This window comes from Poecilia reticulata, linkage group LG5 (genome assembly GCF_000633615.1).
Source record: "Poecilia reticulata strain Guanapo linkage group LG5, Guppy_female_1.0+MT, whole genome shotgun sequence".
Taxonomy (NCBI): Eukaryota; Metazoa; Chordata; class Actinopteri; order Cyprinodontiformes; family Poeciliidae; genus Poecilia; species Poecilia reticulata.
In genome coordinates this window covers 33,620,601-33,635,161 of record NC_024335.1, presented here as the reverse complement: position 1 = coordinate 33,635,161, position 14,561 = coordinate 33,620,601, and the positions used below count along the sequence as shown (strand labels likewise).

At 38.4% G+C, this 14,561-nt stretch overlaps 1 protein-coding gene across 6 annotated transcripts in view; it reads left to right on the top strand.

The window, feature by feature from the left end:
* The first annotated feature begins 222 nt into the window (after positions 1–222).
* The window catches only part of chl1b (cell adhesion molecule L1-like b), a 140,853-nt gene continuing 126,514 nt past the window's right edge, over positions 223–14,561 (top strand). For 2 of the 6 annotated variants that reach the window (XM_017304928.1, XM_017304925.1), the window contains exon 1: positions 315–539. The gene's annotated coding sequence lies outside the window, so the exon portion shown is untranslated. Of the gene's footprint in view, positions 540–14,561 lie in introns of all 6 variants that reach the window. The other 4 variants (XM_017304930.1, XM_017304927.1, XM_008410607.2 and 1 more) reach the window with 4 other exon arrangements.

Sequence of the window (14,561 nt, the reverse complement as noted above, 5' to 3'; positions counted from 1 at the left end):
TTTGACTCATGTTTGAACAACATCCTCACCAGCAGAGTTTAGTCCCCGTTTCTCCTCTCCGCCTCCACCCTGCTCTCTGTGAAGCCTGGGAATAATGTCAGTCACAGTTTTTGGGGGGTCTGGACAGAAAGAGGTGGGGGTGCTTTAACCCGGTCACAACGCGGGGAAGTTGTTACTGCGTTGCCATGGGGTTTTGTGAAACCTATTGACTGCGATAGGGTCCCTGCTTTTCTTCTGAGTCCGTCTTTGTTGAAGGAGGAGGAAGAGACCCCTATTACTTTTTTTTCTTCCCCCATCAAGTCTCGCGGAGGCGCGTGAGGAGGCAAGAGGAGGAGTAGAAACGGAAGGAGCAGCCGCATCCAGGAAAGGTAGAGAGGGAAGAGAAGGAGGAGGAGAAACGGAACTGCTCCGGTTAAGACCAACAGCGAAACTAAGAGGCTCTACATTTTTTTACCGGTTACACCTCCAATCTCTTTCTTCCGGCGGTGGATGCAAATCAACTTTGGAAAGAAGGGCTGCGGCATGAGTTGCACCTGAGGGTGAGTTTCTAGTACTGTCTAAAATTCTCCTTGTTGAGAGCTGTTGATTTTATAGCATGTGAATGTCGCCGGTTGGAACACCGAGGTATTTCGTACCACCACTAGAGTGGGCGAAGCACCTGCGTTTGTTCCATACTAGCAGGTGTGGGCTATGATCATTTGTTAAAAAAGGGGGAAACTGAGATGGTGAGTCGTATTTTGGGAAACGGTTTTTCTGGACTCCTTTTTTAATATTTCCATGACTTCAGTGTAAAAGTGTGTAAAAAAAAAAATAACGTGCCAGCTAGTATCTTTTATAATTTCTCCCCGTAAATTACAGTAACTCTAAAGTTGACATTTAGAAAAAATTTATGATATTGTTCCGACGTAAATGTATTTTATTTTATTTTTTATGACTGGTAATGACAAGAAATTGTGCTATGTTATATTCCTCTAGAGTGATGGGAATTTCGTCTCTTTTCTGAGATTCAGATCATTCGGCTAAGCAGGGGAAGCGATTCTCTCTTCCTATAAACGGCTTTCCACTGTTTCCAGTAGTACTGTTTCTAGACAGAGTGGTTCATATCTGCCTATATGAACCACTCTTGGGTGTATTTTTTTCACAGTAGAAATGAACAGTATGAGGTTGCAAATCAAGAAGCAAGTTCATTTGTTATTCTGAAATCAAGCTAAATATCTGAATAACAATGACAAAATCTGTTAATGCTATAAATGTTTAGAACATACTTAGAAATAGGTAAAAACAATAATTGCTCGCAGGAAGTATTCACCCCCTGGGTTGTTTTACCCTTACTGTTTTTAACGAATCAATAATGCTTAAAAAAAAAAAACATTTTTCAAAAAATGTTTTTTTTTACCCTCTTCAAGTAAGTATTTAGAAGACCTACTTTTGGTCATTTCAGTTTTCCTCCATTGATCTTTGCAAAGCTGTTCAGGTTCTGTCAGTTTGCATAGAACCATTCTTTGAACAACCCTGTTAAAGTTCTGCCACAAATTGTATATTGAATTGAGGTGTCAGTTTTGACTAGGTCACTACAGAACATCCACCTTGTTGTCTTGAAACAATTTCTGTGTAGCTTTAGCTGAATGCTTCAAGTCGCTGTGTTGCTGGATAATAAATGTTCTTATGAGACACAATCACTCACTACACTCTGGTGAACTCCATCCGACCTGTGTTAATTGGGGTAAGTCACTTTAAAGGGGAATCATATTTATTCAGGCACTAATTTTTGGTTATATATATTTTTTAGTTGTCCTTATTTAGTAGAAATCAGTTTTACTTTGACAATAAAGGATTTTTTGTCTACTATTATGTAACAAGCCCAAATTGTTGATCATAATTAATTTATAAAAGCAATAAAAGGAAAACAACATCCAAGGGGGTGAATACTTTCTATTGGGACTACATCTTTATTCCATCCATTTAGATTTATGCACCAATATGCACCCACACCTTTATTTTTTTTAATTAGTAAAATCAATGTCATGCTTGAAAACATGGGAGTAGTAAAATAACACAATAATTCATCATTAGAAGGTTTCAGTCAATGACCAATTCTGTTCATGTTTCTCCAGTATCTCCTCTGTGTTTTGGTGTGAGTAATGTCCAAAAATTAGTCTTAATATGCTGCTCTAACAGGTGAACTCATGCTAATGTTGGCATGTTTTCTCAACAACTTAGGAGCCAAGTTGTTGAGAATTTGGCTCCTAACAGATTTATTGGTGTTCCTAGTTAAACATGTGGGAGAAAACCTTCCAGAAAAAAATGACTGTTACTCTACAAACTTAGTGCTTTGCTTTGAAGGCTGATTAAAACTGGCTGCAGAAAATGAAACTGCAAAGTCTGTATGTCAAAACTTAAGGACAGTACAACAACAGCAGGTAGCAGAGGTTAGAATTTGTTGAGAGTCCACTACAGAGCATTAAAGAAAATCCTGGATTGGGAGTCTGGTTTGATACTGTGGATCATTAACAGATCCACAGATGCACTGAATCATACCAAGGCTGTTTGGATACAATATTTGCAGGCTCTTTGTAAACAGTAATGGTCTGCAAAACACAGCTAGGTGATTAGTACAGATGAATAAATATGACTCAATTTATATAAATATTCAAAGTGCAATGTTTACCTGTTAAACTAGTTAGAACAATGTGTAGAAAACTGGTTAATTAATGTACATTAACACAAAGAATAAAAATACCAAAATAACTGTATAAAATATGACCATTTTTCTTTTACGTCTTGAACTTGATGTACAAAAACGAATGTGACTGTGTAAAGCCTATTTACATTAGAATTAATGGCCACGCCTCCCCTTTTCTGAACTTTTATGCCCTCATATGGCGTATACCACTGTGCTCTCTCTCTGACTATGTTTTACTGTGATTGTCTAGGTTTCTCTTGTACTGCTGCACTGTTTTTTAACCTGGTGAAATGATTCTGACTGATGCTGGGGAAGTATTAGCTTTGGTTCAGCGATTGGTAAATATCAAGTCAGATTTGCATAACACAAATCAGTGATTCTTGAGAAGAGGGACAAAAAGCTTATGTATTCAAATATGACAAATAATGTTTTGGAAATGTAAAGACGCTAAGGTGCAGGCTCCAAGATGCAACATTTATTTCACAAAATTTCACCAAAGTTTTGTAAGTTGTCAGTTATGGAGTTGACACATCATGGTTGTGACGAGCAACTTACGAATAAAACAGAAGAAAAACTAAAGAACACATGCTAACCAGAGCTGCCTAGCCCTCTTGGCAAAGGAAGAGAAAGGAAGAGGTCATGGGGTCTTCAGAAGTTCTGATGCCCCCCAATAATGCCTGATTGTTTTAAAAAATGTTATGTCTGACGGTGTTGACAAAAACTTGGGACAAATTCCAATGGAGTTTTAAAATATATAAAAATGATTTTTAATTCAATTTATTGATACTTTTATAACTACTTATTTGAATACTTATACTTAATTGTCATAATATATTATCTTAGTATTCCTTTATTATAACTATTATAATGTATCGAGTTCTGTTCCAGGACAAGGGATTTTACAGACACCATGATGCACCTACTACAAAGTTTAAAATAAAAAATATTCAGTAAACACCAGGAAAACATAAATTGTTCTCACATGGCCCAGGTTAGTTTAGTCAGATATTTGAAAAAGATTATATTTTGTGTATATTTTATTCAAATTTTGTGCTTTATCCATAAGACCTGTTTTGTCCCTCTTCTCAAGAATACAATATTTGAAGAACATTTTTTATTAAAATATTTTATCTATATATTAATATTTATTAGTATTTTTTTTAGTACATTTTTTTGTTAATTGAAGAAAGACGTTTGCTTTTCATTTACATAAGCAAGTCAGTAAATAGAAACAGTTAGATTACTGCCCATAACACGGGTGTGTTCATTATTGGCTCACATAATGAGAACTCACCAACACTGCAGGACGGATGAGACATCTCTCTATCAGCAACAAGAGCGGGCTTTTAGAGCGGCCTGAGGTAAGACACAATGTTGAGATTCACTGCTTTGTGGTTAATCTGCACTGGATAGCGGTGTCCAGGTTTGCACACATGTAGATGTCCAATTCAGCAGATTTTCTGTTGTGCTGTGAATTTATCACACATTTCATAGTGTGATACAAAATACTCTCAAAAGTCAAAATATGTTTACAGGTAAACTCCACCCTCCCAGCCCCCTAAGATGTTTTCATGATTAAATTACCTGAGCCCTCCTGAATCAAACTGCACACTTGAGGAAACAGCTCGTTATTACAGGCGTCAACGACTGAGCGTAAACACGCCTGCCAACAGATTAAAATGAGTGATGAGAGTTAAATCTGCGTGATTAAAATCGCATTAGAGTGACATTTAAATCAGAGACCTGGTAGTGCTTATCAGTGGATTCTGTAATCGATGGAAGGTGGATGGAAAACTTGTTGGCTGTTTCTGATGGACTTTAACAAACACCCCCTCTTTCTCATATGGAGAGATTCCCCTCGTTATGAATATTAATAAGGTATGGAAATGCATGTATGGAGCTAAGTGTTTTGTTTCCTCACTGCTGTTTTTTAGTGTCTCTGTGCAGACATCTGCCTTTGAGGGAATCCCAGAAAACAGCTCTGTAGTTTACTCCTAATTTGATATTTGTATTCTGTTTGATGGTTTTTTTCGGTTTGCTTCAAAAGCAACTTTCAATTTGGCCTATATTGTCACAGAAGAAAGCAAAAAATCTCCTAGTAAACATGCCACCAACAGAAAACTTCTTAAGCTGGTGCTTGGTGATGTTAAACATTAAGACCATGTGAAATGGAGGACACCGTGAGTTCTTTTGTCTTCCTTTTATGGGGTGTCCAATTTAAACCAGCAGGTGGAGGTGCCCAAAAGCAGATGGGTCCTCCAAAGTTCATTATCACCCATCAGGTGAGCAGAGGAAGCCTAAATTTAATTTCTAGGCCAAAGACAACAACCTCTAATAGTACTTGTCATCACACGTGGACTCCTGCCTCCCCCCTCTGAATTCAGGCCAGTAGCGCTTTGTGTCCAGAAGTAGGTCAAATGCTTCTCACCAAAGCACATTTGAACCAGAGCCAGTAATTGGACAAGCAAAGTGTCGAGCATCTCTCAGCCCGTTCCATGCCAGGCAGCACCACTTAATATGCAGCTCCAACCTGCCGCATTTCATGGACCCTTTTTCATCCCTTTTAATCATCTGTTTAATCATTTGGATTTCAACACGGTAGCAAACAGAACATCGGTTGTAGCTGCAGTCATACAGATTCTCAGTCAGGATTCAGCTGACTGGGAGTTCCAACTCTAAGGGTTTCCAGGAGGGGACACCTGGACTTTCTCCTGCCCCTCACGTAGATGTTTTAAGGAGTAAAATATACAAAACCAGTTGTCTTTTTAGAAACTGTAAGAGTGCCACGTTGTAACACTCAAAGGGAACAAAGAATATGTTCCTCAACAGCCCTTCTCGAAAACGCCAATTAGGCCTCTGCTGCACCAAGCAATGTCTGGAGGAGGTAATTCATCCATTAAATTCAGCTGTAAATGTAGCTGTATTATGTGCTTTGTATGCATTTCATTCCTATAAAATACATTCAAGTTTGTAACTGTAATGTGGCCAAATGTGAGCAAATGGTTCTTGTAGGCTGAAGTTGCAGACCGCAATTTAAAAGCATTCCATCGTAGCTGTGGAACTATCTTAAGGGTTTTGGCCCACTGGAAGTGGAACCTCCATCCCACTGTCTCAAGTGTTTTGTAACCTGTAACAGTTTTGCTTCCAGGGTTGCTCTAAAAGTACACTCATCAGCTCTGCTGCTTCTATTGTAGAAAGAACTTCCACAATGTAGAAGTGTATTTTTACAGGGTCCTGTTGTATATCTGCCTGCCCAGGTGTATGCTTGCCTTGCAGCGTCATTGTTCAAGTCAATGGGGCGGGTTCCCTTTTACTGTCCCAGTTGCAGTGTGTGGGGCTCGAGAGTTGGAAGCAAGAAAGAAACAAAGTGCTCTTTGTTGGTAGCCACAGGCAGCACAGACAGACCTGATATGGAACACAGCAGACCCAAAGATGCACTCCACCTCAGTCAAATCGAGAAATAAACACGTTCTCTGGTTGAATATTTGAAAGGTCTGCTGCTTTACTGTTTTCATCCTGCAACAGATACATCTCTTATCAGCCGCAGGAATGTAATTGTAGGTTGTAATCCATCTTGTCGGATAAAATATGGAGTATCAGATGGGTTTTAGAGATTAGAGAATCCTCTCTGCCAACAGTGAGCGTCAACTTACCTGCACTATCAGACTAAATTGTCCATCTCCTGACAGGAGTGCTGGTGCTGTCTGTGAGGGAAGTCAACCTCGAAGGTGAGGCATGTATGTCTCAAAGGCACAGTGCCTAGCAATTGCTCAGGCCCTAATTCATGTTCAGCTCAGGCTCCAGCGCTGGAAGCAATTACAAGGAGGATCGGTGCTCCTGGTGCTGCAGGCGGAGTAGGGGGTGCCGCACCTCAACCGTACCAGAGCCCTCCTCTTTCATGTCTGTCATCGATGACAGCTGGAAGGGGCACAATTTTACACAGTGTGTTTGGTTACATGAAATATTCATCCCATTGCCTACTCTCTGGCGATATACATATATTAATTCACCAGATTTATTTTTTAGCGTACCTGTGAGTGGTTCAGAGAGGAGCCTGATTCCTTCCACTAAAGAAAAAGATAAGAAGTGCTGATTACTAGAATCAAGGTTTATTTCTTATTTAACAGGTCAGGGTATCATCAAGGGAAAATGTAGCTGGCGTGATCTACGGTTCGGCGCTGTGCACGGATAATTAACCTGGAGAGTCAGGACAGGAGGATAAACCTGTGGTGTGGTCAATGTTATCTGGTACGCTCAGCGCTTCTCCGAGCTGACGGCGTGTTATGCATGCGACCCTGCATCTCTTATAGTGTAGCTCTGCTTGTCATTGTTCTCTTACTTTGCTATCAGAGGCTGTGTTTTCTTGGAACATTTTCAACTGGTATTTTCTGCCAACTATTGAAGACATGGAACAATCAGCAGCTCAAATACGACAAGATGGTTTTGTTCTATAAATTTAATATCTACAGCAATGATCCCCTATCATTTTGAATTAAGTACAACTCGAATGGTTTTCAAGAAATATAAAAAATTTAATTGGGATAATTTGGTAATTTCTTAATTTTCTCTTCTATTTTAAACCAATTGTATTAAAGAGTCTGCAACACATTTTTCTGTTTTATTTGCGAATTTCAATTTCTGTAAGTAATGGTGATTAATTGCATTTCAGTTCAACTATATATTGACAAATTAGGCAACATTTTCAATTTAAAAAAACATTTTTGCTGTTAATTTATTGAATAAATAGAAATATAAGCTCAACAGTAAAAACATTTATTGGGGGCTGCCCATAGCAATGTATAGGGAGAGCAATGACTTATAGAACTTTAAATTGCTGTAGATGGAGGGATATCAGCGCCATCTTTGGGGTCCATAAACATAATTGACAAAAACGACAGTCTCGCAGATTTTTTTAAATCCAAGTTACGTAATATAATTTAGCTTTCGTACGAACTTGCTGCGTTATTGAATGTAATGTCCAATCACACTACTAAAATGGTAAAAAGATGGAAAATGGACTTTCGTTTCACTATTTTCCTGACATTTATGTAAAATACATTAATACATTACATTAATACAAAATGCATCAACACAACGAATCTAATATGGCATTTAAAAAACAAGCACTTGATGGTGTTGGGCTATATCAAAGCTTAATGCAGGAACAAAAGGACATCCGGAGCAGCCGGTGTTCTGGTAAAGCAGCGCTCAATTCATTAGCATCACGGTCAGAAAGCTAAACAAATAAACCGAAAAATAATTCAAGTCTTCGAGCTGGCAGTGTAAGACGCTGGTTCTGCTCTCGCTCTTGGACCGCCGCTACGCGCTACTGGCAGTAATATTTCACAGACAGAGCGCCGCTCAACCTCCACCCAACAGTGAACTCTCACACCGAACGTCTGCTTAATGCACATAACTTAAGCAAAAAAAAAAAAAAATTTAGATATGTATTAAAACTTTCGCCGTCCTAACATAAAACAGATAATGTCTGAAAAAAACAGTATCTCTTCTGCCTCCTGTGTTCTGCAGAATTACTCCGCTCAGTCAGAAACAGCCGTATATGCCACAAGAGGTGGTGACGTATTTCCGTTTAAATTTATGCCACATAGATTGGTTCCGTGTCCTGCTTGCTCCTATTGTTTTTAGCCAACGCTGCAAGATCTGTACCATGAACAAGATGCAAAACTTAAAATATCTTCGAGCTACTGGTACAACAACTGAGTTTTGTTGGGTACCATGGTGTCCAGTAATTAGCCGGTACCATCCAGTGCTTAGTTTTTTTTTCATTTTTCTGTTGATATCAAGGTGACAGTGGACTGTAGCCAAAACTTAGCCACTACAGCTAACACACGGTTTGTAGCTGCTTGCTATTTCAAAGCTTGAGGATATTGAAGATCCAGCATCAGAAATGGGAAGATGGAGGTTAAAAGGGAGCTGTACGCGCTTTGCTCAGTGGAATAATTTGTTGGAGGAAAATAATGCAGGAGGAAATCCACTGCTACGAGAACAGGCTGAGAACAGAAGCAGCGATTCGGCACAAGGTAAGTCAAATATGTGAGTGTTGATGCCTTTGTGTTATACGGAGTATGAAATTATTTTTAGGCAACTCCTTAAATACATTTAACATGCAGTCGGAGCGCCCCTCCGATACTGAAAAGGTAATTTAAGAACAACCGAGGGCAGCAACGCTTCAGCCCGATCCAAACCTTCCAAAACCTTCGCTTTACAGCCGTTTAAGTGACACCGATCCACATGAAAAATCCACAGAACAAGTGGTACAAATGGTAGAAATAACGTATTTCCCAAATCCCAAAGATATGACATCTACCTTTGCTGTTTCATAATTATAATCCACGTTGAATTTCTCCACTTGGCTGCTATAATCTGTTCTTGCGTTACACAGACGTAATTTTTCTTTTTTTTTCTCTGAGATTCTGCTTAGAAAATGATGCTATGAAGTTACATGCTCCTGCTGCTTTTTGATTTTAAAATGGTAAATTTAGGTTTGCCTGGACTTTTATAAAAAAAATTTGTATTACTGTTGGTAATGAGCAAACACTGTGCTTTGCCTGCTAGTAGTTTAAATTAATTTCAGCTACATACTTTCAAGAGTATTCAGATTTTAACATGCATTTTAGTTAACTCTTACTCAATAACTTCAGTATTGTTACACCTCTGAAAATTTTTTTGCAGTTTCTTTGTGATACCAGAACTATTTCACATAAACATTTAATTTAATTGTGATATTGTCAATTTATTTTCAAGCAAAACTCTCAAAAAGGGCCGAGTGTTTATTAGTTTTGATTACGTTGTGCAGCTAAATATGAACACTTAGTTTTTTTGTTTTTAATTTTTCAGGTTTGCAACGTAACACCTTGTGATGTGTTTCTGAGCCATGATCGTTGTGCCGATTACCTATCCATTGGATCCAAGCACTTGTACCAGCTGACGCCATCCATCAGTCCACGGTTTGCCAGATCACAACATGGACTAACTTTTTATTTACTTGGTTAAACTGTGATCTTGAAACCGGAGCACCAGATATGCAAAAATCTACCTGCAGACTTTGTTGGCTACCCTGACTGTCATCCTGGACGGTGCTGAGCCGGTCTTCCTCTCCTGACGAGTTTTCATCACCAGTAATGACAAACAAGTCTGATGTCTGAGCTAGGAAGTATATTATATATTCACTGTTCATTTTGCAATCCTGTTTGTACTTACAATAAAATTGAATTTCATTTGTAATACTCTACATTTCACAAACCTTTTTTTCCCCTTTTCTCAGTGTTTACATTATATCAAGTATTTGCATGAAGATCAGGAATTCAAGTGAGACATTAAAATGCAACACTTTTAGGTAATGCCAGCAAAGAAATTTGAATATTAGGTCATATGTAGTTAGTCATATAATTTAATATACTGAATAAGGCTGGATATCACTTGCAAGATTTTTTTTCATACCAGATTTGATTTTAATCGATTCCTCCTGCCCTCAATTTCTATAAAAAAAATCACAGAAAATACTTTCAAAAAGTGCCTTAATTTCAATCATTTCTGTGAGTTGTATAAGGGAGCATTACAGTCAGGATACAAGATGTTTTAATTGCAAGATTGTAGTCATTGTTACAGCAGAATAAAGATGACATTTTTTAACAATGTCTTAAAATTACAAGAAGTCGTTTTAATGAGAAAGATTCAAATCTGACATAACCAGCTCAGTCCACGTGGTTCTGACATTTTGTCAGTAATCAAGAGGATGTATATTGCCACCTCAACTGACCAGGTAAGCATTAAGGTAAAAATGAAAAGAAAAATAATAATAATAAAATAGAGCAAATAATGTATACAAAATGGAAAAAGAGCAACTGATAGAAGTACTTTCTATATAAAGAAAAGTAAAAAAGTTGATAGCAGGAGAAAAGTTGATGGCAGCGTTAGCTCAGCTAATCTCTCCCTCCAGGAAGCCACCAAACAGAACTGTCCAACTCCAGCTATAATAAAAATAAAAAAAAAGAGAGAAAGAAAGCAGAAAGTTAAAATAACAAATAATGCCAATTTGATAATTCAGATCTAATGCGTTCCAGATGCAAAAAACGTTCTGGAATCTATTATTGACATTTTACAAATTTCACACAATCAATTGGAAGGTTTCACAAATGTTTTATTTATTATGCTATTAGTACAGAATAATCTAGTTAAGTTTGAAATATCTAGGTGTTGTTTTTAAAGTACAACACATTAAAAAAGCTCAAGATAGTGAGCCCTTTAGCTATTTTCCGAATTAGATGCTACGTTCGGAAGCTAACTTCAGCTTCGACTGATAGCTTGGGCACAATATAGAAGGATCTGTATATGTTTATATAGATGTATGTCACTATATAGCATAGATATGTAGATTGCACACTGCACAGATAATCGAAACACTTAGCATCTTTGTAAGCGTGTCCCTGTCAGACATATGAGGCATTATGGTGAATACAAACGATTTATTGACTTACCTTCAAAGTAATTGTGAAGTTTGACACACCCAGCTTAAATCCTTTGCTGTTGGAGCGTTTCAGGACGTCTGAATAATTCTATAAGCATCATCATCCTGCAGAGACTAAGGAGCCATTGTTAACATACTGTTGCCTGTACACCGGAACCATTCTATGTGGCAAAAAAATGTGGACGTGCTAAAACGGAAGTCCGTGGCATAAACTCCATTAGAAACAGCATTAATCAGCTAGCCATGCTACCAGGAAGTTATAATATAGTAATTTAGGATTATTTATTTTAATGTATTTGACTTTGAATGAATGTCTCCTTTATTACTTGACATTATTTGATATAGGCAGATTTATTTGACTAATAATTTATGGAACTGAGGGCCTTACTGTTAAATATTGTACTGATTGCAGGTTTTTCAGTTGTCCTTTTGACTGAATAGCTGCTGTATTGTGCCTGCAAGTATTTTGCATGTTTTATTTATTGCCAGATAATTTTTTAATTTTGCCAGTTCAGCTTTCTACCTAAAGTGAAAAATTAACAGTCAATCCAGGCGATCGGCAAAGATCGGTGATCGGCAACAGGGGTGCCGCCAGAAATCGTGGGCCCCCTGACAAAAAATTAGATTGGGCCCCCGTGCATAGCTGCTGTTACAATTTTTTGAGTCTATTTGACCCATAAAAAGCGTCACAATTTTAAAGGCTTGCATCTGCCTTGCTTTCTTTGGTTCAATTCTGATAATTAGCACAATATTTACTGCTCATGAATTTAACATTCAATAGTCCACATCCAGTATGCAAGTAGGTTGCTTAAAATTTTTCTATTAGTTTTAGATCACTGAAATGTCTCTCCCCATGAGCAACAGTCAAAAGCAACGTGCAAAATACACATAAAGCAATCCAGACTTCTCAAAAATGCTATGTAGTTGTTCAAGCTGCAGTACATAACTTTAATAAAAAAATGTTTTCTCCATAATTGTTAAAGCTGTCACGATGTCATAGCAGTTTGTTATGAGATGGATAATCTGTGAAAATCTCCTCCATTTCCTTCCTGAATTACTATTAATGGTTAAAGTAATGCACCGTTCTGACCAAAACAACCAATCAGAACTAGTAGGATGCTCTTAGCACTGTCAATCAACTTCATTCACTCACTGCTAAATGTGCTAATGGGGGAGAAACAACTTATCATTTACGAGAAACAACTTATCATTTACAAGAAACCGTTTATCTACCATCATTGGTAGCTATGCTAACTAAACTGATCATTCACAGTTTGAATATGCACAGCTCTGTGCTATGCTAGCTGCAGCATGACACAAATCAAGGGGGAGAAAGGATGAGCAGCACCACATGAGATTGTGATTGACAGCACTAAAATTCTGCTGCCACTGACTGGTTGTTTCTAGAGAACCATGGGAGAAAGCAGAGGAAATAGATTTTTGTGACATACTTCAGCTTTAATTTCACTCAGGAGAGGATGGGTCAGGAGGGACGTGGGTTAGAGCTGCTGCTGACTGACTCCTCTGTTGTTAAGTGGTAAAAGGCACAGGGAACAAGTTAAATATATGAATATGTTGGTAATTTATTTACTTAATTCATTAAATGCTAGTGAAATGGAGGCAAACAGTAGTTTGTAGCTAAGCTAACTATGCTAAATTGTTGATCATCTCACACAGTCTACTCACCTCTCTTGGAGAAAAACTGGGTTATAAATTAACACTCTTGCCTTTTTCTCTCTCTCCCTCTCTCTATTTTGTTTTTGAAAACCTGATTTTACAACTTTTCTTAACAGCATAGTAACTGGCACAGTCGTTCGTGGCCGCAGCTTCTACTGACTGCAGCCGCATACAGCATCACTCTCAAGAGCTCCAAGCAGAGACCATTTCATGCAGATCTAGAGGGGGGGGGGGCAAGAGCAAAACGGATCCGACTTTTTAAATTATATTTCTATGAACAAAATATAAATAACTGAATTGTGGAGGGCCCCCTGCTGGTCAGGACCCCTAGAATTATCATCACTTTTCACCCCATTACCGCGCCCCTGGTCGGAAAAGATCAGCCTCATGGGTGATCGGTATCGGAATCGGCAGCAAAAAACCTGATCGGAGCATCCCTACTTAAAAGCTATGTAATTAATCAATCAAAATTAACAAGTAAAAATACTGACCCTACTTATAATTCTTGAAAACACTCAAAGTAGAAGCCAAGAAGATAAGAAACTCAGAACCAGAACCACCAACGGAAAAATCCAATGATCTCTACTTCCAGTCCTCCCATGTTGTTTGCCATTTCTTTGTGCTTGAATATCTCAAAACCAAAAAGAAGGCAAAAAAAGCAACAAAGAGAGTGCCTTGTTCTGATTATGTCCTAGTGACTGTGTTCCACTTGTTGTGTTCTAATCCCAGCCTCCAGGCTGCTTTTCAGAAGCATTTCCCCTCCTTTGTGGCATTCATTGTGAAGACTTATATGTGGTGCTTTTTCGCTTCATCAGACTTTGAAATTGTAGTCTTTATGTTTAATTAATCATCTGAGATTAGGCTTACATGAAAACCATAAGCAATAATGAGGGCCAATGAATGGAGCTTTTATGAGTGGGTAACCATAATCCCATGATGGACTGCTGTCAGCTTCAAGCTCATTCTCCAAACTGGCTGTCCTGGTTTTGGCTAGTCAACACAGAATTACAATACCTCTATTGGGTCAGAGTACATATCCTCTGCCTTCCCTGTTCATATATTAAAACATCGACACAAGCATAAGATTCTCAAATCTTATGCTTTGATTTGAGAATCAAAGCATCAAATCAAAGACTCTCCTCTTGGAGGAGAGTCCAAGATCAAGTTGATTTTTATTTTAAGCTTATAACTGTATAAGCTTGACAGTTATACCTTAAAGTGGGAAGCGTTATTTCCCTTTAGTCGATGGGTAACATGGGTGATTTCTAGAGGTGTGCCGATCGATTGGTCACCGATCATAATCGGCCGATTTTCATGAAAAGTGCATGATCGGTGATTGGCGATCATTGGCTCTTGTTGCCGATACCGATCACCTGCATCTCATTTCGCAGCCTGCCTGTGCAGCTGGTTTCCTCTTTCCTTCACACTGCACAAACGCGCAGCAACAAATCCTAAGCGGTGTGGAACTATAACACACTGAGTGAATGTTATAGTTTGCGTGTTGCGGCGGAAAATTGAAGCACGTCAAAATGCATCAACACAACGAAGCTAATACGACATAAAAACAATGCCATGCTTGACGGAGTTTGGCTATATCGAGGCTCACTGCAGTGAAAAAGACATATGGAGGATCAGATAGCAGGTAAAGCAGCGCACAGCTACAAACACTCACCCGGATTAGAATGACGGTCAGAAAGCTAAACAAATAACCCG